The sequence below is a fragment of the Neofelis nebulosa genome, chromosome 5 (genome assembly GCF_028018385.1).
Source record: "Neofelis nebulosa isolate mNeoNeb1 chromosome 5, mNeoNeb1.pri, whole genome shotgun sequence".
NCBI classification, from domain to species: domain Eukaryota; kingdom Metazoa; phylum Chordata; class Mammalia; order Carnivora; family Felidae; genus Neofelis; species Neofelis nebulosa.
The window spans coordinates 21,962,823-21,968,475 of record NC_080786.1 but is presented as its reverse complement, the minus strand read 5'-3'; the positions used below and the strand labels follow the sequence as shown (position 1 = coordinate 21,968,475).

Genomic DNA, 5,653 nt, shown 5'->3' with positions numbered 1-5,653 from the left:
ACAAAGGACTACTATCTTGAATATATAAAGAACATCAAAACTCAACAGTGAAAAACAACCCAATTAGAAAATAACCAAAAGACGTGCACAGACCTTTCACTGAAGATGATAAACAGATGGCAGTAAAGCACATGAAAAGATGTTTAACAGGATGAGTCATCAAGGAAACGCAAATTAAATCCACAGTGAGATTTCAACTACACACCTATCAGAATGATTACAGTAAAAAATAAAAATGACAACACCAAATTCTGGTGAGGGTGCGGAGAAACTGGATCATTGATACATTGCTAGTGGGAATGTAAAATGATACATCCATTCTGGAAAAAAGTTAGGCAGGTTCTCAAAAAACTAATAATGTGATTATCCTATAATCCAGCTATTGCACTCTTGGGTGTTTTCCCCCCAAAGAAATGAAAACTTACGTTTACACAAAAAATTGTACATAAATATTCATAAGAAGCTTTATTTTTAGCAGCCCAAACCTGGAATCATTGCAGATGTCCTTCTTCAACAGGTAATAAACAAATTGTGGTACATCCATACCAGTGTAACAAAAAAGAATGTTGATACATGCAACAACTTGGATGACACTCCAAAGAATTATGTCAAGAGGAAAAAGTCAAATCCAAAAGATTACGTATTGCATGATTCCATTTATGTAACAGTTTGGAAGTGACAAAATTTTAGAATTGTCCCTGAATAGAAATAGGGATGGGGAGGTTTAGGAAGAAGGTGCATATGCTTATAAAAGTGCAAGATGAAGGATACTTGAGATTTACCTTTTTTTCCCCTAACCTTTAAGAACTAAATAAGTGCTTTATTGAGTTATAAAGTTATCGAAAGTGTACAAATCAATTTTTTTAGTGTATTCACAAGTATTTGCAACCATTCTCACAATTTTAGAGTATTTTCATCATTCCAAAGAGAAACCCGGTAACTACTAGAAGTCATTCATTTTTCCCTAATCCCCTCCCTCAACCCCAGGCAATCCTTAATCTATTGTCTGTCTCCATGTATTTGCCTATTTTGCATATTTCATATAAACAGAATCATATGTGGTCTTTTGTGACTATCTTCTCTCACTTAGCATAATGATTTCAAAGTTCACCTACGACATAGCACATACGCATTCTTTATTCCTTTATATTGCTGAATAATATGCTATTGTATAGATATGCCACATTTTATTTATCTGTTCATATGTTGGATTTAGGTCCTTCCTGCTTTTTGGCTATTATGAGTAATTCTACTATGGACATTTGTGTAAAATTTTGTGTGTGGGCATATATTTCTATTTCTCTCGGATATATACCTAAGAGTATAATTGCTGGGTCATATGGTAACTTCACATTTACCCATTTGAGGATCTGCTAGCCTGCTTTTCAAAGCAGCTGTACCATTTTACAATCCACTCGCAGAATATGAGGGTGGAGATTTATCTACATCCTCATCTACACTTGTTATTACCTTTCTCTTTGATTCCAGTCATCCTAGTGGGGGTGATGTGGTATCTCATTTACTTTTGATTTGCATTTCTCTGATATGCTAATGATACCGAGCATTTTTTCATGTGTTTATTGGCCACTTGTATATCTTCTTTGGAGAAATGTCCATTGAGATAATTTGTTCATTATACAGATTCGGCTATTTGTTTCTATTTTTGACTTGTAAGTGTTAAGTTCTCTATAAATTTTAGATACAAATCTTGTTATCTGATATATGATTTCTAAAAATTTCCTCCTGCTATGTTGGTTGTCTTTTCACTTTCTTAATAGTATACATTGAAGCACAGATATTTTTAATCTTGATAAAGTCCAATTTATCTTTATTTTCTCTTGCTTGTGCTTTTGTGGTCATATCTAAGAAACCATTGCCTAATCCAAGATGACAAAGATTTACACCAGTGTTTTCTTCTAAGAGTTTTATAGTTTTAGTTCTTCTATTATGGTTAGGTACCTGTGGATTATCTTGACTGTGGTGGATACATAAACCTACACAGGTAATAATAAAGAATTTAATACACATACATGCACCTACACACACAACAATGAGTATAAGTAAAACTGAAGAACTCTTATTAAGATTGGTGGATTGTGTCAATGTCAATATCTTGGATGTGATATTATACTACAGTTTTGCAAAATGTTACCGTTAGGGTAACATGAGCAAAGTGATCTATGTGTCATTTCTTAGAACTACACATGAATCTAAAATTATCTCGATAAAAAGTTCAATTAAAAATAATAATCTTTAGAAATTGCTATTTTTCTTTTTCTTGTCCAGTTAGTGGTAGTCATTTTTTTTTTTCTTTTGCATCGAGGAAAGGGCAACATAATAGGCAAAGATTGCCAGGTGAATTAAGAGTATAATGTGGGTCTGGGTAATTCTTGTCTTTAAGCAATAGACATGTAATAGTTTTAGTGTTAATTTTACATACAGTTGTGTTTCAACATGTAGTACTGATTTTTATTTCCACCAAATGCCTGATAATAATGGCATAGGTAAGTGAAATTTTGCCAAATAGAAATAATTTTAAGTACCAATACTTTCTAAAAAGTATCTATATGTTGGAATATATCATACTTAACACATAAGTAAATAAAAGCACAGGTTACCTAATTACCTCTTGAAATTTTAAAATTAAATCTTCTCTGAAAATTTTATTTTTGCTAAGCTTTAATCTTTTTTTTTCTTAAAGAACAACTGTTAATGGGCAATTCGCTGTTGTACTGAATATGGGATAAACCACCGCATACCATATTAATGCAAATTACTAAGTACAAGGCAAAAGGGCATAGTAATCTTTTGTGGTTTTATTCTTTGGAACAGGTTGGGAGAATATTGGCTTCAACTCTATCATCCTGTCTACTTAGTTTTGTGTTCTTAAAAATAGCGTTCATTAGGTGACAAGTTAAGCTGAACATTCAATGGAACGTTAATAGCAAATTATTTGTGAATGTCTATCTTAAGGTTTTTTCTTTCTTAGTGAGCTAGAATTTACCGTGGAATATAAGGCTTCTTTGTTTTTCAAAAAATTGCTTTTAGTTTTCCTTAATTATAGTCTCTGATTATAAAACTTTGTTATTGTTATTTGCCCTTTGAGAATTTCTAAATACAAATTAAGTTAAACAGTTGTTCCAAAACCTGCTGTGTCACCGAAAGGCGTGAAAACATTTCTCGTGGCAAAAAAGGATCCTGTTAGTTTTTGGTTGCTATTGTCTGGGATTAACAAATAAAAAGAAATGAGGAAGGAAATGGCTAACATACTGGTAATATTTGTATATACCAAAATACCACTACTTCATTGTCTTTGTATCTGAGCAGTCCTGGGAAGATTCTTTTGCTTCTCAGCAGGTGTGTGGTGTGCATTAGATACTGGCTCTGGTGATTTGGCCATTGTACTCTGTTGTCTCCATTTTGAGGATATAGGGGATTATGCTATCAAAGCATTGACAATGCAACCAGTAAAACAAAACAAAACAAAACAAAAAATTAAGTTCTTCTGTTATGTTGGAGCTCATCAGCCTAAGTCCCGGCAGACAGATGAAAATCCAGGCCAATTGGTAGGTGTCTTCTGAGTAAGGCTTCTGAACATAGTCTTGTAAGCCCATCTCTGTATTTTCTTGGAATTTTCGATCTGGTTTGTGCTGGTCAAACCCGAATGATCTGGACTAAAGAGAACTATAGCTTACCTTAGTATGCATACTCATAGCTGTCCATATCCAGCTTCACCATACTGTTAACAGAAGTCCTGACGCTTACAGATGTGCTCCATGACTTGCTTTATTCAGTAACCAGAAAGTTTATCTCCCTGGATGCTGTTCTGTAGGTGGTTGACCATAGCTGCCAGGATATTGGAGAGACTCACGACCTGGGCACACTGGGGCAGGCCAAGGCTGAAGAGCTCATTCCAGTAGGGCAGCACAAGGCTGATGTTGCATTCCTGACCAAGTGACTGAACTGCTGGCCCAGACCGTGGGGAGGAAAAGCAAGTGGGATGTAGACTTGCAGAGGTAGCACATGTTGTGGGATTCTGGAATGGGGCCAGGCATCACAAACCCAAATGTAAGTGTGTAAAAGGAGGGTGTCTTTGACCTCAGTGATGGTGGACTGTCCTCCAGTGATGCTGTGGATGCTCTCTCCTCCGCCATTTTGTCTGCCAGGCTGGGAGACAAGAAGCTGTGGTATCAAGTGCTTTTGCTAAGGTATCACCTGCTCAAGGAATCTCACTTGCAGACTGGTTCTCCCATGGTGTTCTGAAGACTTGGCATTGTTAAGGGGTTCACTTAGGTTGGCAAGGGACGCTACTACATTTGCGGTGTGTCCGGACCCCCCTGGCTTGTGTCAGCTTTAGAATCCGTGATCAGAAGAACCATACCATCCCCGTATATCAAAGGCTGCTGGACGTTCACAAGCATCCTGCATCAAGAAGACCTATTTCTCAGCTGAAGCGGCACAGTTCCTTGGTTTCTCCCACTGCACATCAAAGGGCTTCTTCTTCTTTTTTTTTCCCCCCCTAAAGGGCTTCTGTTCACACTGGACAGATTCCATTTTCGCACTCATCTCTAAGCATTTTTTTCAGTCAGAAAAACTGACAGCTCTTCAGGTGCCGCTTACTGATGATGCTTAGTTGCTCTGACAGCTGTAGGTCAAATTTTTCCTTATGCCCCTTTGTAATAAATGTTGCCTCTTTCACAACTGACAACCCTATGGTGACAGCCAGGTGCTTTGTTATCACAGACCACACAGTACTTACCATCTCCGGCCGCTGGACGTGGGCCTTCTACAGAAGTGGGGGCCCTGACGACGTGGGTCCCAACAGGGATGAGGTCATCCCAGGTGGTGAGAAGGAGCTGTCTGGCGTTGGATGTCTCGGGGCGGGGGGAAGCCACAATCACCTTCTCAGTTCCAGCTCCGTCTGGGCCGATGAGGATGAACGGCTGCTTGGGGATACCAGAGGTGTCCACTGAGGGGACCATCTGGATCTTCTGGCCCGTCTGCATCTCTGCAGCAACCTGCACTTGCCGAGGCCCGCTGACCCCAGAGTGGGCGGAGGTTACCAGAATGCACCGGAAGGGGCCGGCCGTCCCGGCGGATTCCTGGGAGACTTCTGAGGGTGCAGCACCTGGGCCACTCTGGGCCGAACTAGCCGCTCCGTGTGCATAGCCATCGGGAAGCGGGATGGCCAGAGAAATTCAAGGTTTGGCGCCAAAGTGGCCTAGAAGCAGGTGGGCTTCCTGCGCCGTTTGGGGGGGAGGGCAGGGCGTGGGGAACCCAGCTCCTGGCGTTGGCGGACGGCGGGAGCCCGGGGCAGCGGGTGCGAAAGACCACAGGCTGGAGAGGAGACGCTTAGGTGGGAGAGGGTAGAGGACAGGGAGGGCAGCCTGGGGCCACCTGGGGTGGTGAGGAAGGGGGGTTGTTACTGTTTTTGTCAGTGCAAGTTCAGCGTTCGTGACTCTGGTGCTCTGCAACGTGCTTGCTTTTTTCTTTAAAGGTTGAAAAGATTTCTTTATGAAGCCTTAGCAAATACAAAGTGTAATTAGTCTGTATTGCAGAGTTAGATACAATTTAATACTAATTCAATGACAAAATGAAAGTTGTCTGAGACCAGGAAATTTCCCCACACTTGATTTTAATGCATTGCGTTGAT

General features: G+C 39.9%; 1 pseudogene; it reads right to left on the bottom strand.

Moving 5' to 3' along the window:
* Positions 1 to 3,216: 3,216 nt before the first annotated feature.
* LOC131513086 (nuclear receptor subfamily 2 group C member 2-like) lies at positions 3,217 to 5,195 on the bottom strand (annotated as a pseudogene).
* Between the last annotated feature and the right edge of the window lie 458 nt (positions 5,196 to 5,653).